The sequence below is a fragment of the Bufo bufo genome, chromosome 4, assembly GCF_905171765.1.
Source record: "Bufo bufo chromosome 4, aBufBuf1.1, whole genome shotgun sequence".
Classification (NCBI taxonomy): domain Eukaryota; kingdom Metazoa; phylum Chordata; class Amphibia; order Anura; family Bufonidae; genus Bufo; species Bufo bufo.
This window is the reverse complement of record NC_053392.1, coordinates 574915489-574933775: the sequence shown is the minus strand read 5'-3', so window position 1 is coordinate 574933775 and position 18287 is coordinate 574915489. Positions and strand designations below refer to the sequence as shown.

General features: G+C 40.1%; 1 long non-coding RNA gene across 1 annotated transcript; it reads left to right on the top strand.

Annotated features, from left to right (window-relative positions):
- Positions 1–11904: 11904 nt before the first annotated feature.
- LOC120997491 lies at positions 11905–16957 on the top strand. The gene is made up of 2 exons (XR_005778182.1): positions 11905–12032; positions 16642–16957. It is a non-coding gene; the product is annotated as an uncharacterized LOC120997491 (long non-coding RNA).
- The last annotated feature ends 1330 nt before the right edge of the window (positions 16958–18287 follow it).

Genomic DNA, 18287 nt, shown 5'->3' with positions numbered 1-18287 from the left:
CAGAAGATAGTTGGTTGACTTTTATTTCCTGGGTATGGACACTACAGATCTATGGGCCAAAATATCTATTTGTCACACAAGAAAACATCTAAATTAAAATGGCATTTGGTAGGTGGGAAACTTGTCACAGATTTTGCATGGGAGTCAAGTTACGCCTTTAGATAAGACTGGGACTCTTGCACAAATGGATTATGAAATTTAAGCATCATATTTGTTTATTGAAGTCCCTTTAATACTCTTTGAAAAATGTTCATTAGGCGAACGTTATGCCGGTTGTTGAGCCTAAGTTGTATAATGCATCTTGGATGCCACTTGAATCTCTCGACAATCTATAGAAGTAACATGGCATGTGGCCATTTACTTCTATGGAGTGTGTTATACTATACAAAAAGGACTATTAAAGGGAGTGTGCCAAGCTTGCAAGTTATCTACTATCCATAGGATAGGGGATGACTAACTGAATACTGGGGGTCTGACTGCTGGGACCCCCCATTGATCCCGAGAATGGGGGTCCCATTCTCCCCTTCTGATGTAGCAGTAGGTCAAGCATGTGCCCTGCCGCTCCATTCATTCTCTATGGGACTGCTATGGTGCTGTACTCGGGATAACGTGCAAGCTTGACACATCCCCTCTAATACCACATTGTTAACCCCTTTTATGCCACATGATTAGGAATACATATAAAGAGTATTTAACATATTATACGGTAGTTTGGAAATATGAGTGTTTATATACTGTAAGGACATTGAAATATCAACCGTTCATTTCCTACATGCAAAAGTAGCTCACTACCCTTTAGTTGCAGGGAGCAAAAAGTTGTCCACAATGCCTATGAGAGACTGATTTTGTACATTTTCATTCTGCCACTTAAAGGGAATGTGTCACCTGTAATTTTCTTTTTGCCAATTAAATCCAGATAGTGACACCCTTTTTTTAAAAAAAACCTGTATCTATTTTCTGATAGTAGATTTTTTTTTTTTGACATTTTGATATGTTTCATATACATGACAATGGGGGTGGCCATCTATTGCCTCATCCACATGGGCCATAGATCCAATAGTCTGGTGGGAACTCATTGACTTTAATGAAAGAGTTTTCTAGACATGCTATGTGATCTGTGCAGAGGTGATTGTACAAGGAGGGGGAGTAAATGCGCTGTGGTATTGTTACAGACATGCGTACGGACAATGGTTGTGTGCCAAGTAACCTGTCTGATGTTTGCCTGAACTCTAAAGGCATTATTCTGGCACCTCCCCAGTATTCACCCTTTAACCCCTACAGGGATGTGGACTTCGCTATACAGGTTAGCCACTAGACATCTACCTCCTCGGATGGCCCCAGTGTACTTGGCAACTGATCTACTGAGGTCAGAGACACTGGTGAAAACACAAGAGACACAGGCATGGCACAATTCAGAACCAGGCAGAATACAGGTAAATCCAAGACAAACATGGATTACAGGCATGGCACTAAACAGATAGCACTGGCAGGAAAAAATACCAGGAAGCCATGCAGATGGATTACAAGAGGAATATACAGACTTTGGAAATTTGGATACATGGATTTCGGGAACAGACTTCAGGAACCTAGGAATACCTAGCAAATACTGTACTGCAGTGGTGTAGACATCTCAGTGGAAGGAAGTACAAGATGTTCACACTGTTGCTACAGGACACAGATCAGACACAGCGGTTACAGGAATATGGACTGAAGACAAACCACACAGACAGACAGATAAGCTCCATACAGGCTCTAGCAGAGCACGTTCAATCCATGACAAGGTCAGGCAAACAGAGTAAATAGAATGTATAGAACAGACACAGGGCACAAACAGACATCAAACGGACCAAAGCAAGACATGTTGCAGGATATGAAAGAAAGACACGATTGCACAACAAGGGTGGGTCACAGCAGTCAAGAGACATCCAAACTGATACAGAACTCAGGAACATATATAGCAGATTAAACAACACACACGCACAGCAAGGGAGATGATTAACGCTAACAATACAGAACTGAGGAGGAAGAGTACAAGCATACAAATACATTGGCACAATACGCGCCACAAGTAACTGACTCCAGGACAGACAGAGCAGTGGAAACAAGTGAACACAATGCCCCAAATTCAACCCACAATGGTGGATGGTGGATCCTGTGTTATCTATAAATATATGTATGTGTTATTGTAATCCTGCCTGTGATGATACTGAGATGACTGCTAAGAAGTTATCTCTACAGAACAGGAATTATCGACATATTATTAGGATCAGTATCCCGTGTGAAAACTGTAAGATTTTAGGACATGAAAAATTTTATGAAAATCACCCAACACTTTTAAAAATGTTTAGCATTAAGACTTGATTTAAACAATAGGGGTTTCATTTATGAACAGAGATACGCCATTTTGCATTTGCAGATACACATTTTTCTTGACCTGTCATAAAAGTGGCATAGGAAAGGGGGGGGGGGGGGGGCGGTCAGGCATGTTTCATTCATCACAAGTTTTTGGCATAGAAAATGGCTTTAATCTACACCAGCAAGGGAGCTTGTGTAGAGTTAAGTTTCTCGCATGGCCTCCTGGAGAAAGCGCTAAAGTTATGTAGAGGCCTGCTTCTCCACATAACTTTGGCACTTCCTCCAGCAGAGCAGAGGGACCTAAGACCAGTGTGTAAATCGACGGTCTTAATAAATGAGCCCCTAGGTCTTTTCCTTATGACACTGTTAGGGTTGGGGCTTGTGCATGAATGAACAGAACTATCGATATTTCAGTGTTGTAGCCTCAGAAATCTTGTACTTAAACTACAGTATCTGTATATGCCTGTTGTTTCTAAAATCCTGCTACAGTGAAAATGATGATCTGATTGGAATGTTCTCTTTATCTGAGCTTATTAATTATCTCTACCAATTACCCAGAAGTAGAATAGCTGCTCTGTTACAGTTCTGGCTGGTGTATCTGCCATATAATGATCTTCTTGTTCTCACAGCGAGATATAGCATGCCAATGGCAAACATAGATCAGTCCAGCAGGAATTCACTACCAGAGTCCAGAAGATAATTGATAGAAAGCCCAGAGTCTAGACTATTGCCATCATAGCTAATTAAAATTGATTGGATTGGTTACGGAAAGGAAAGTTAAAAGGGAAGTTAAAACGGTCAACCTATTTCGGATAGGTTTTGTTATCTATTGGTTTGGCCCACCAGAAGCTACATAAACCAAAGGAATGCTCACCATTTCTTAAAAAATTCAAATATGTTTAGTTAACCATTTTTATTGTCTTGTGTAAATATACCACGATTGGGATTTAGAGAGTTAAAAAAGATGCTCCCAGGTAAATGCACTGAGAAAAGGGGGGGGGGGGGGTTCCACCCTAAAATGTGAGTTTAGTAAGCCCCAAGTCATCACCCACCAACCTTTTTTTTTAAATAATGCAAATGTTAAAGAACATTTTAGCTAAATTAAAGTCACTTAAGGGATCAGGTTAAACCACAGTCGGGACAGGCCGAGGTCAGAGCATGCAGAGTATGTGCAATCTGATAAATAGTTCAAGGTCAGGATGGACAGTTGAGGGTCAGAACAAAGATCAGGCAGAGGTCAGGTAAGGCAGTGACGGATCGAAATCCAGGAAAAAGGGCAGAAGTCAGTACATGGGCAGACAAATATATAACAGCACACCTTTGAAGGACACTAACAAACTAGAAACTATTGCTCAACAACCCTGCCATAGCCTGCATGGAGGGACAGAGCTAGTCCTGCAGTCAAGCCTGCTGAGAATGAGGAGAAAAGGACCAGTAGGTCCAAACTGCTAGAACCCAGAGACGCCACAACAGGTGAGCAGAATGGTGGCAGTCAAGGGCTCCCACTATAACACACATACTTGATCGGCCAAACAGGCATGTGTATGATGGAATCAGATGTGATAACCTACAGCTATCTTATGCACTTGAGTCCTGAGTGGGGAAGTGCTAGAAGAGTAGTGGAAATGTTGAATTGCCAAAATAAAAGGGCATGTGTGGTTCAAGCTTGACTTAAGCCACCTCCACCTTTGGGCTATGTAGCAGTAACTTGACCGACCTTTATCAAACGTAAGGTAATTTAAGGTTTTGTAGAAGAGTAGAAGGGGTTGTCTGGTTTAGAAAACACATTTACAAATGTGAGATATAGAGTAGAGTCTCACGTACAGGACCCCATCTTTTACCATGCTAATAAAGAGCTATTGCCTCCATGTACTGCACCGACACTACTGCTTACTTTTTTTGTTGACTTGTCATCTCCAGAATTAGTTGAACAGAGAGTGGCAAGAGACCAGAGAAGCATCAGCATGGGAATGGTTAGGAGAGTATTGTTCCTTCGGTTGTTTTTGACTATTGTCAGCTGTTTGTAAAAAAAATTATCATGGGTTTGGAAAACCCCTTAAAAAAATTTCCAAATTTTAGGTCACAACTGTCACCTCAACATATCAGACAGACACTGCTTACATTACCATGTAGATTCACTTCAGAGAATTGAACAATCGAACACTTGTTCCAAGTTTGTACCATAGATTAAGCCTGATTCATGAGCCTCGTATATGGGACAGCCTATGATCAGATCATTAGAAGACACTTTGAACAAAAAGAGATTGAGCAAAATAGACTACCTTTTTAAAGAGATTGTCCACCTCTATGAAACATTTTCACACAGCTTATAATGGACTAAACTACTTAAGGTGGTAATACTAACCTTACTAACCTACTACCAGCTCCCTGTCGCTTTCCTGGTCCCATACCAGTCTCTGTTTACTGATCACCAGTGATGACATGGCTTTTCGAAACATGACCACTGCAGCCACTCACCAGCTGAAGGTCTGACATGTTGATATCACTGATCGAGTGATTGGTTGCAGTGGCTACATGTCGAGTCGATACGTCATCGCTAAAGAGAAGCCAGAGACAAGAGAAGCATTGGCAGGGGATTGGTAAGAAGAGTATAATTCCTTTTATCATTTTCTACCATTGTTATGGGTTTGGAGAACCCTTTTAATATAAAGTTAAAAGTTAATATAATATTAAAAAAGTCTCCTTTTCCAAATTCTAGGTCACAACTCTTCTAAAAGATAAAATGCTAAATAATTAGAGATAAAAAGATATTTTCCAAATACAGGTGAAACTCAAAAAATTAGAATATGGTGCAAAAGTCCATTTATTTCAGTAATGCAAATTAAAAGGAATTGCATTAATGCAGCTTAAAATTAGAATTTTGTGAAAAGGTTCAGTATTCTAGGCTCAAAGTGTCACACTCTAGTCATCTAATTAATCCATACCCCCTGAGCAAAGGGTACCTCAAAATTGTGACTTTGGGGTTTCATAAGCTATAAGCCATAATCATCTAAATTATACCAAATAAAGGCTTGAAATATCTCGCTTTGCATGTAATGAGTCCATCTCATATGTTAGTTTCACCTTTTAAGTTGGATTACTGAAATAAATGAACTTTGCACGATATTCCAATTTTTCGAGTTTCACCTTTACTTTGCCTAACCCATCGGCTGGAAGGAATGCTTTGAGCCTTCTGATCCAGAGCCAGAAATTTCCACTGCAGCCAACACAACCTGCAGTAATTAAATCGTTATTTTCACCGGGAATGTAATTTATCTGATATATAAAAGTCAGCATTAAGTTAAAGCAATATATTTAGCAAATGTAAAAAGTGCGCAGATTCATGTCTACTGGCTGCATTGTGTACGGGTGCAGCTGCTGATAAATGATAAGCAAGTATTTGAAGTTTGGAGAAGGGAGACTGAAATTTGGCATTTAATTAAAGTGCTAATTGGCAAAAGAAGGAAAAAGGCTATAAATCAGTTTCGGCTCAGCCATTAATTAGAACAACATCAATGGTTCCCGAATGAGATTTGCTGTGTCCTATTTAGTACACCTGTCTGCATTGTTTTGCTATCTGACTGTATGTAAAATCCAAAAAGTTAAACTCCCAGCTCACCTTATTCACAAATGCTCCACGTGCTCAGAAGGTACAGGTAGTCCTTGAAACATCAAAAAGAAAAAGTTTCCGGCACTGTAGTATTTTTCAGTGAAATCTTCCTCTTTATTAACGTAACATAAATCCATGTACAGACAAATCCTTAAACCATGCGGTAGTTTATGTGTTTCGGACACAATGTCCTTAATCGTAACTCAGATTGATGTTGGAATAGGGAAATTTTAAGTCCCACCAATAACCCCAACCCCCACAGGAAGTAGGGGATGGAGAGGTAAGATCAAAATCATACCTCCCCCATCAAACCACCTGTTATTAAAATCACATGTAGGTTTTAAAGGTCCGTGTCAGGGCAATGCGGCCATAAAGCAAAACATAACATAAGTTCACACTTGTTGACATACCGCACCCACACCCCCCAGCTCATTGCTCAGTCTAGATGGAGCAACATGTATTTGAAACAAAAAAATAAGAAAAAAAGAGTCCACAAATGTACAATAGCGTTAAGCTTAACTGTAGTCCATCTCTGACCAAAAAATGAACATTTAATTTGGTCACTGATAGAAATACATAAGCTCTTTTCTTTGGTTTAAACCTATGGGCATCCTAGTATTAAGTCTAAAGGTCCAGTAGGCTTCTCTTAGTAAAATAGCTTTTTTATGGTCTCTCCCTCTGGGAGGAGCAGTGACTTTCTCAATGGCAAATGCACGGAATGAATCGGGGGCACGCTCCGGAAATGCGGATGCGGACAGCACACATTCCTGCCCCATAGAGAATGAATGGGTCCGCACCCGTTCCGCAATTTGCGGATCGGATGCGGACCCATTCTACAGACGTGTGAATGGACCCTAACGCTATTGTACATTTGTGGACTCAGCTGTATTTATTTTTTGTTTCAAATACATGTTGCTCCATCTAGAGCAATGAGCTGGGGGTGTGGGTGCGATTTGTCAACAAGTGTGAACTTATGTTTTGCTTTTTGGCCGCATTACCCTGACACCAACCTTTAAAACCTACATGTGATTTTTATAACCGGTGGTTTGATGGAGGAGGGATGATTTTGATCTTACCTCTCCACCCCCTACTTCCTGCGGGGGTTGGTGTTATTGGTGGGACTTTAAATTTCCCTATTCCAACATCAATCTGAGTTACGATTAAGGACATTGTGTCCGATACGCGCAAACTACCACATGGTTTAAGGATTTGTCTGTACATGGATTTATGTTACATTAATAAAAAGGAAGATTTTACTGAAAAATACTACAATGCTGGAAACTTTTTCTTTTTGATGTATGTAAAATCCTCTTTATTACAGGCTAAGAAGCCGACTATTCAATCCTTCTTATTCTTCAAGGGGAAAAAAAGGGGGGCTCCTATTTAGTAAAATTAGCCCTGGGTGACAGTACCTTTTAAAAGTAAAATATGTGCCATGCAATGCAAAGATCATGAAATGCGTATGTACATTATTTGGTCTTAGATGTGCACTATTAGGCTTATTTAATTCAAGGCAAACAGCTACAAGACATTTCACTTTACTCGAAATAATTTCCTTTAATAATAGCTTTCCTGGCACAGAAAGAAGTTGCCACAAGCAAAGACTAGCAGATAGCTCCTAGCCTGAATACTAATCAGATTTTAATCAGTCCTCTTGTGATCTGCTCAATAACCATGGAGACTTTGATGAATCTGGCAATTCACAATGCAAATGTCACACAGAATAACTTTTTTTTTTCCTCTTAAGCGATAGAGGTGATAACTGCAGCATTTATTCCTTCATCCTTGCCTTACAACACACGGTGGGTGAGAACCATTCATTCTGGCTAATAGATTCTTTTGAGAAATCATAAAACGTTAGCGATTCATTAAAGTGAAGATTGATTTGATTATATTGTTTATTTCAGTCGTTTATTTAGGTCATGTCAAGGAAGCAATTGGTAGTCCGGGCACTCCTGCATGACCAACAAACACCATGTGGTTTGCATGAAGGAGAAGCCATGTTTGAAGAGTGTGGTTGTGTTTTATGGGTTCTGCTGTGAAAGACACGTGATGGTGATAGGCCATGCATTTTAATGACTATAGAGGTCAGGCAATTGTGACAGAGGAAAGAAGTTGCAACAAATCTATATGACAAACCATCGTATGCTACCTTGTGAAGAAAAAATTATGAAATGACCCTTTCAGCCATCGAAACTAAATAACTAACCAAAATTCCTTGGCATTATTCAATGGACTCTAAACTTCCAATCTTCTGCATATCACTAGCATTAGTGTGTAGCATGGGATTCTTGAGTGATTCCCAATCTTCTGCACATGACAACAAGTCCTCACTCAGCAACCAAATCAATTCCCAACAGACTCATCAAAGCACACCTGGCAATCCTCTACACAGTTTCTCTTCTGGCCCTGTGTTAAGACTCTTAGCCTCCAGCTCACCACCAACTCTGCTATAGACAAGCCACTCCAGTCCACCACCACGTTTCCAAATGACCACACCTTCTCCAGTTTCCACTTCACTGTATCTCCAAGGTGGACAGGCCTCAGGCCTAATTGTCTGAAAGGGCAAACTGAAGTTTTGCCGGGCACTGGACATGGACCACCCACACTCACTGAATTGACACCAATTTTCCCACTTTTATCTTCTTCAAACTGCACCTCTTAACAGCATGGTGGCACAGTGCTCTAGTGACCCCACAAGAAGACTAACTTTGCTGTAGAAAGCTACAGCAAAAAAATCTTGGCAGTGCACGTGTATCTCGATGACCTGCAACATATACACAGTATAACATGATCAACAGTACTGTAGCAACAAAAAACATCCAATTTAACGCAATAGTCAACCATTTCCAAAGGATACGCCCTCAGTCCATGTATTGTAAGAGAGAGAATATGGATTCACCACTTTTTCTAAGGATTGTAGTCTTTAGTCTTTAGTTCTGTCTATGGCAGAAAGGTTCACTTAGTGACTAATGTCACCAGTTTAGGTAGGGTTTGGAGCAAGCAAAGTTGTACATAGCTAGAATAAGTCTCTATACACAGCTGGTATCTTTAAGAAGACCTAGCACACTGCCTAAGCTGCTTACAGGAGAATGAAAGGATCGGGCACTAAAGCTTAATGTGCCCACCATTCTTCTCCGATACATCTTATATTGCCGACTGGTTTCCAAAAAACAGTGTGTTCTGCTGACAAAAGACTTATTTGTATGGAGGCCTTTTGTGACACTGTGCCCAATCTCTGATGTTCTGGGTTGTATCCAGTTTTTGTGGCACAGAGATTATTTATTTGCCTCCAGATCATTGTGCAATGACCAACTTTATATTTTTGCTGGAAAAAACATCTTTGTGTAAGTGATACACATAACTAAATTACCCAAAAGATTCTTCTCCTGCAATGTCTCATTGACCTATACTATACCACACATACTGGCAGGTAATAAAGATAAGAACTTCCCAAGGTCAATTATACAACAATGAGATTCATTGACTTATGGTTTCAACCAAATCCATTGTCTCCTCATGCTATCTTCATGCTGATATTTTAGTTCCATGTGAGCTTGTGATGCATACTATACTTTAAAATTAAGCAAATTCAATGAAATATCAACATATCAAAAGAAGAGAACACTCAATAATTCTGCCATTATTTGAGGGTACAGTTGCAAAAGGGCATTGACACACATATGTGCACCAAACACATCATGCAATGTTCAGATGGGACAATAAATCAACAGAAGGCATGTATGGAATGTTAATCATCTAGTAAACGAGTACAGCGCTGAATGACAGACTGTACTGTAGTGATGGGACACAGGAAGTACAGACTGGAACACAGAACCCATATTCAGTCCATAAATCTTCTGCTGTATAATGTGCAGAGCAGATTGTAAGAAGACCTGACTCAAATAGAACAATTCAGTTCAGCTCAAGTTGTCGTGTTCTCATTCTCAATGGGTTTCTTACAAACTGATTTACAATTACTTTTGAAAATCCAAGCAGATTTCCTCCAACTGTTACATGGTGAGCCTAAGGGCAGTCACCACCCAGGATCCGACCCTGTACATGAATGTAGCCTATCTATATTTCCTTACATTTTATAGGAACAACACATGTATCTGCCATTACTACCTCTTGAGTTAGTTTGACTACTCTAAGGGCTCTATTAGACCATCCGATTTTCAGGCCAATTATTGAGCATTTGTAAGAACGCTCTTCCAAATCACTGGCCCATAAAATTGTGCAGCCGATCAGCTGATGATTGAGCAAACGTACATTTATCTGCCGAAAGGCATCTTTCATATCCCAGTGTAATCAGGGATGTGCTGCCTATAACGACAGCGATAGCAATCATTCCTCCTACATTCAGTTTGCATTGGTCTGTGTAATCAGGCCAGTGCAAACAATTGTCTTTCGGAGCACCCATAGAGTAGAGTCCTAACTGTAAAAAACCCTTTCGATGGTTACGCCTGGATCACCTTACTTGTAATAAATGTATCCTGGTCATTTGGATTGTTCTTTGAGTGAATAAACCATGTGCCAGTTCTTTCTGCTCATCACACATATACATGTTAAAAGAGATCTTCTTGAAAGTACCATTTGAACCTCCTTTGAACTTATCCTCTTTTGAACCCTATTTCCCTTTTTTTATACATCACACACCCTTAGTTGCCTTTACAGCTGCTGCTTGAAATTGTGCACTTTTCAACCAACTCTACTCTACTGTATTCCATTTAATTTCTATTCCTGCAACTTTCTTTTACCAACATTAAGCTTCAATCTCCATAGTCTTGCCCGTGCTTCGAGTTTCTTGCAAATTTTGGCTTTCATCCTTAGGGCATTCATAAAAGGATAATTCAAATGAAAAACAAATATGAAAATCAAAGGGGTTATCCCACAAAAAATATTTATTACCAGCCCACAGGGTATGATAAAGTGATGATAAAATGATACCGTAAATACTGGATCATTGGGATCCCCCCTGATCCCAAAAACAAGAGATACTGTTGCATGTTGCATGTTGCATGCGTATGTTGGTCCACTGCTCTTTCTGGGGGCTGTTATAGAGAGCACTCCTTCAGTCCCATAGAAGTAAAAGGATCAGCATGCACACTAAACACTCCATTCATAGAGGTGACTTGGTGACACCTTTTTCTTGGGATTGCGGGGAGTCCGAGTGGTTGGATCCGTTGTTTATCGCCTATCGTAGGGATAGTTAATAAATACTTTTTGTTGGTTATTTGGTTAACAGGAATTTGTCTAGCGGTATACCGGCTTAGTGGTATACCCCCCAAAAAATCCAGTAAAATAATTAGATAAATTTTCTTTTGCTATTTCAGGGGGTTTTCCTATTTCAGGCATTGATGGTATATCACTAGAATATGCCATCAATGTTAGATAGGTGCAGGTCCCACCTCAGGGACTCACACTTATCTCCAGAATGTGGCCCCCAAAGTGAAGGAGATGTGCTCAGCTATTTTCACAAGTCTTATCACGGTGAATGGAGAGCGCACATGCACGGCCATCTCTCCAGTCACTGCTATGGATTTGCCGGAAATAGACAAGCCAAGACTTGGCTATTTTCAGAAGTCCCATACTGGCAAACAGAGGGTGGACGTACTTGCGCGTGCGCTCTCCTTCACTTTGGGGAGGCTTGTTCTGGAGATAAGAATGGGTCCCAGAAGTGGGACCCTCACTTATATGACATTGATGGCATCCTAAGGAAATGCCATCGATGTCTGACATGGGAATACCCCTTTAAGATCCATTTTTGGAAATGACCTGTTCTCTACTTATGTCATCTTTAGACTTTAAGAATAGTATGTTCAAGTGATTATGTGACATTGCAGAGACTTCTCGCCAGCCATTGTATGAGAAATGCGGTTTAACCTTACTAAACTGGAAACTGCTCCTCAGTCACAGCAAGGGCTTAGCAACAGCATCAACACTGTAAAACTCCTGACATGTGATCGCTGCCGGAGATGCAAGGTTACTTATATATAGCAGCACTAGGTGTTGGACTATTTCTGAGACGTGCAACTGCACATCAAACGCAAGACAGATGCTCCCGGTAAGCAACGGGCTTAGGGCATTTATTTTTATATGTTAATCCTGCAGCTTTATAATGTATTCTTTTTGCTCACCAGTATTCTAATAATGTGTCAGCGGTCTAGACGCAGACGAACCCCTGCGGTTGGAGTAGGCCACAATAATCCATGTTTACCTCCCACTTCTCAGTCACAATAGAACTGAGTCATTATAGCCTGGCCTGGACTTCTATTAATATTTCCTCAAATTATGCTACATTTACATGAAATTTCTTAGGTCAGCCAGCATTATATTGCACAGTAATGAACAGTATTATGCCGCTTGGTGAGTCCCACATGGTTCCATGTGAAGTTGTCTACCATACACCAAGTTTTCACAGGCAGTGGATGGAACATACTACAATTTTCTTATAGGGACTCTGTATCCCACCTGTATTACTACAGTATGTGGAGGCATATATACAGCTCCTTTGAAATGTATTTCAACCAATTTCTGCATAAGTGTGATCTGGATTCCAAAGAAAATCATATAAATAAACAATTACATTTATGCTTTGATTAGAAATGAACAAACTTCTTGAAATTTTCTTTTGTCAGATTTTCCAAAATTTCGGTTCAGACCCGAATCGATTGGTTGTGCCTTGACGTTGCTTCAATTGCCTGAAAATTGGCATATAACACAATCTAATCTCCTAGGAGTCAGATTTTTATGAAAAGATGTTGTCTTTTTTGTTAATTTTTAACAAATCTTTGCTCTTCAATCCCCCCCCCCCTTAAGCTCTTGTATGCATTGGCAGCCTTAGCAAATGATGTCAGAGTGACATTCACATACCATATACAGCATGTTTAAAAGCACACTGCGCACATGAGTTGGGGTTTTTCAAGTGTCCAAAAATTATGCCTCAACTGAGAAAGATCTGTGCCCCATTTACACACACATGTTAATGTCAGATGAAAGAGTAGCTCGTTCTGCACAAGCATCCAAAAAGTGTACCTTAATGGGGCAGAATGTTAATTGTTAATTGTCAAAAGAAAGAGTGGCTTGTTCTGAACAAACCTGTAAAAATCCTCCCTTTTAATTAGGATAAGCAGCAGTGTAGTGTGGATGTGGAAAAGGGTAGGGTAATAGTGGCATGTGGCTGCAATAGTAGCAGCAGCAGTAGCAGCACAGCATGGAACAGATAAGTCAGTAGATGTGTGTGGCTGTGTAGGGGTGGTCGTAGTAGTAGTTGTAGTGGCGACTGTGTAATGGTAGTGGCAGAAGGGGTAATGGAAGTGGCAATAGGGTATTAACAGCAGGAAATAGAAGCTGTGTCGGCAGTAGCAGCAGCAGCCATACAGTACAGAACATGATGGTAGGTAGGCAGACAAGGGCAGTGGTATGAGGCCCTACCGAAAAATTTTGTGGCCTATTCAAATGCCTTCAGTACAGGACAGGCGTCTCTGATGAGCTGCCACTGCCTGGCCTCAAAACAACACATGCTCCCTGCTGAGGTGGTCTGGTGCATTACAAACTCATTCACCGCTTTATGCTGCTCATGCAGACACTCTCGCATCTGCAAGGTAGAATTCCAGTGAGTTGGTACGTCATGGATCAAGCAGTGTAATGACAGACCATTCTATCGCTGTAAGTTCAGGAGGGTGTTCCTTGCCACATAAGAATGGCTGAAATGTGAGGACAGGCTCCTGGATCAAATTCCCTGATCAAATTCCCTAAAATCTACACATATATTTCTATTCTTTCCCTGTAGTGCAAGCCCTCTGCAAGCAAGTGTGCTTTTTCAAAAAGCATTGCACAACTCAATTGATCACATGCAAGAAGTATGAGTTATTACCCCTAAATACACACAATGTTCATGACTCCTCTGATGTTACCTCTTCCTCAGCACCCTCATCCAGCTCCAAGATCCTGTCCAACATACAATCAAGTCATAGTCCTCACCCTCCACTTTTATCAGAATGTGATATGTCATCATGAGCTCCTTGGCCCCCACCTAATTCACTGCTCTGTATTTTCTCCAAATGCCACTGTCGCTACCACTGACCCTACCACCACAACCACCAATGTGGCTACAGATGCCACTACTACCACCACCTCCAACACAGCTATGTATGGGTGACCCCCACCCTCCACCTGTACTTGAACCTCCTCTTCATGGCTGTCCAAACACTAATACTTCTCACACAAGTCATCAACAGGGAAACTATCATAGTGCATGGTGGGATTTTGTTGCCTCTTAAGAAAAAAGAAGGCAACCCACTAGGAGGGGCAATGAAGACAAAGAGAATGCAAATGAAACCATTATTTGAGAATGAGTTCACAGTGCCCAATGTGAATAGGGGTAGCAAATTTTCAGTTTTTTTCTGGAACAATGAGGCATAAATAAAAACTGAAAGGTTTCCTATAAATGAAAACTCATGAGTTTCTTAAATCAAAAGTCTTGGGTTTGGTACATACAGATTACTGAACAATACTAGCAAAATTGCAAGTATATTTTTGTCATTTAAAGACAGGGGCACAATTAAATGTCCCTCTGTTCTACAAACACATTGCACAATGCTATTGACAATTTACTTTGGGAATAATGCAGTGTTGGCGGTGAAATTTCTTTGAACTATGTATGCGTTTAATATCACTGGTTGAACATTGACATTTTTGTACTAAAAAACACACAATGTGGTACAATGATGCCTCTGCTACCACCAGTATAGCCAAGCAGTGCTCTAGTTGAAATGGTTTTGGACTAATATCACTGGTATAAAAATGGCATTATTGCTGTAAAATATGTTTGCTATAGAACAACACATTTAATAACACAGATGGATATTATGCAGTGGAAATAAAATGTGCAATTGCTCAGCGTTTTTGCAGCAGAATGCTATTGGGGTGCTGTTCTGGCAATAACATACTGTGGAAACAAGAGGTTTTTAAAAAGAACTGTTATCTCTCTCTACTCATGTTAAAAATGTTTTTTTTTTTCCCTTGCAGAGGGTTGGTTTGGTTATGTAGAACTACTAGGCTGAATTGCTGTAGCATAGTGTGACCAGCTTCTTGTGACCAACTCAAAGCTTTCCCTGATCAAATTCCCTAAAATCTACAAATATCTTTCTATTCTTTCCCTATAGTGTCCCTATCACACTACAATGGTTCTGGTTTTTAGCAGACAGGTTGTTTGTCAGCCTCTAAACCTCTACCCCCACACACACTTCCTCCCTGTGTCATATGATCCTCCATCTTCTTTCTCCCTCATGATTTTTTCTGACAAAAATGAACAGTAAAATGGCAAATTTTTACACAATTCATCCAAAGCGAATCCCAAAAGCTTTGGATTCCTTTAGTGGACAATTTTTTCTGAGGTTTGTAACGAATCTGATTAGTTTAAAATCCTTAACCTGGATAACTTGCTCCATTGTGTTCAAACTCGTATGGGCTGTAAATGTTCCCCTTCTATAATTTTGGATAGCATTTCATTAATTGTAGCTGTACTTTGTGCTCCAGAGCAGCTCTTCCTATTGTCATAGGGAACAGGAAGTTGCAAGCATAGTCAGGATTTAGTAGTTATAGCACTAGGTATTCCAGTAATCTAGGTGCCCAGACTATATGCAAGTATACAAGTAACATTTCCACTTCCTTCCATTCATTTCCCTCTTTGTGGCATTAAAAAAAAAAATAATAATAATAATAATACATTTTCAATTAAAATGAGATTAAGAGGGCAAAAAAAAGAAACAGACATTGTTTACTCAACTACCTGTTGCTGCTATTCAAAAATTAATAAAATGCAATCATAAAAAAAAAATTGCCCTCAAAAGTGTACATTGCCTTTAGAGGCATTCCGTTATTCATTCCGGCATAATAGAAGTCTATGGCCTGCATAACGGATCCGTCCCGTTTCCGTTATGCAGGAGAGGACTCCCCTGCATAACGGAAACGGGATGGATCCGTTTCGCAGCCCATAGACTTCTATTATGCCAGAATGAATAACGGAATGCCTCTAAAGGCATTCTGTTATGCATTCCGTCATAGAATTGCGTTATGGTCCGTGGTAACGAAATCCATAACGCAATTCTGCTTTTACCACCAAACTAAGCATGAACGAATTTCAAAATATAAAACTCGCTCATCTATTTTCGTTACCCCTGTACTGTTACATCACTGTGTTTATTATCTCTGTACGGTGACATCATTGTGTATATTATCTCTATTTTGTGACATCACTGTGTGTACTATCTATTTACTGTGACGTCCCTGTGTGCATTTTCCCAACACATTAGAGAGATCAAAATAAGTGCCCATTTACCCGACCGTATTTCTCTTTCTGCATCCTTTCTGCATTTTTGCAGGTGAGATGCAGACCCATTTATTTCTATAGGACTACTAACTCCACACATAGTACACTGTGTGCTATTTACTTCCATATGTCCGCATAAAAGTTAGATCATGTCCTATACATGTTCGCAAAATGCGATCCGTGGCCCTATTCAAGTCTATGGTTCTGCAAAAAAGCAAATTGCTCATGGAATGTGTTCCGTATGCAATTCGTATTTTGAGGATCCGTGTCCACAAACTTGAATGCCCTGTCATGTCACCTTTGAATCTTTATTAAAACGATACGTTCGATTTATTTGCAGATCTGCAGAATACAGAAGACATATGGAAACATACATTTTGTGTTTTTTTGCGGCACGCTGAAGATTTTGCAGAACAACTGATGGGATCCTATGGTTGCTTGTTATACTCCCAGGTTCTAAGAACAAATGTATATTTAAGTATTCCCAAAATGAAGGGATACTTGGCTATGACTTAATACGGATTTGGAGAAGTCTGCCTTCTTTCTAGAACCAGCATCACTCTTTTGTTTTAATATTTTTTATGAAATTTCCAATATATGCAATCTATAACTTAATTGATTTCATCATCAACATTAATACAAAAGCCTTGCCAGTCTGTCCCTTATTTGCCTTGTTTATTTTATTTTTTAATGGGAATGTGTCTTCAGAAAATGACCTATTGTTTAAATAACATTTTTATTTAGAATCAAATTTTTTTAATTTTAGAAGTCACTATCTATATTTGATAAATATATATATATATATACACACATTTTCATTAGATCTCAGATCAGACCACCAATCAGACCCCCAATGTTAATCAGACCTCAGCTCACAGCCCCAATCAGACCCCCCATGTTAATAAGACCCCAATAGGACCCCAGATCAGACCCACAATCAGACCTCAGCTCAGACCCCAATGTGAATGACCCCCAATCAGACCTCAGATCAGCCCCCATGCCACAGATCAGCCCCATGCCTAAGATTAGCCCCCAGCCTCAGATCAGCTCACAGCAAATAAAAAAAATAAAAAAAAGTACCTCTCCTGTTTCGGCCGCTGCCGCTTCTCACCTTCTTCTTCTTGCCGTTGGCTGTGCTGTGACCGGACGCACACAGCGTGATGTCATAGAGCGCCCTCATGCTGTGCGCAGCCACAGCACAGCCGAGGACCAGGAAGTGGTGAGTATCGAGCCCGGGGAGTGCTGCATTCAGCGCTTCCCAGTCCTCCGGTATTTTTTTTTCCCTTTTAAATATTAAAGTTTAACTTAAAAACCTGATTTAAATAGCTGGTAACTTTCTGATAATACATTCTCTTTAAGGGTATGACCACATGGTCAGGTTTCTGCATGCATTTTTGGAAGCCAATATCAGAAGTGGATCATAACAGGAGAGAAAGTACTATAGGACAGATATGGCTTACGTTTTTTTTTTTTTCATTCCTGGTTTTGGCTTCCAAAACTTCATGCAGAAACCTGACCTTGTGGCCGATGAGTTGAAGGGGACTGGTGGAAGGGCATGTGCCTGCTTACTGGGTAGAGGAGGGCAACAAGCTTTGGTCGGGGTATTTAGATACAGGGCCATGGTAGCAATGATTGCCTCTAATGAAGGGTTGTTCCGTGTCTGATAGGACCTTTTTTCCTTCATAATAGCATTTCGACCAATTTTCTACAAGGTGCATCCATTTACTTTACTATGCCTCGAGAAAATTTACTTTACTATGTCTTTAAAGATTCAGTGTATTTTTGTTCTGGGTAAATAATGACTGCAAGTTTCATTCACAAGGAATCTATTATGTCACGATTCCTGCCTGATTTCACAGGGACATTCCATCATGCATCTGTCTTATCTCTCCCGCGTATTACAACACTGGTGATTATCTACTCTGTGATTTTTTTTTTGCACTAACACAATATCCAGTTTCTCATCTATTTTAACAGCATGCTTCT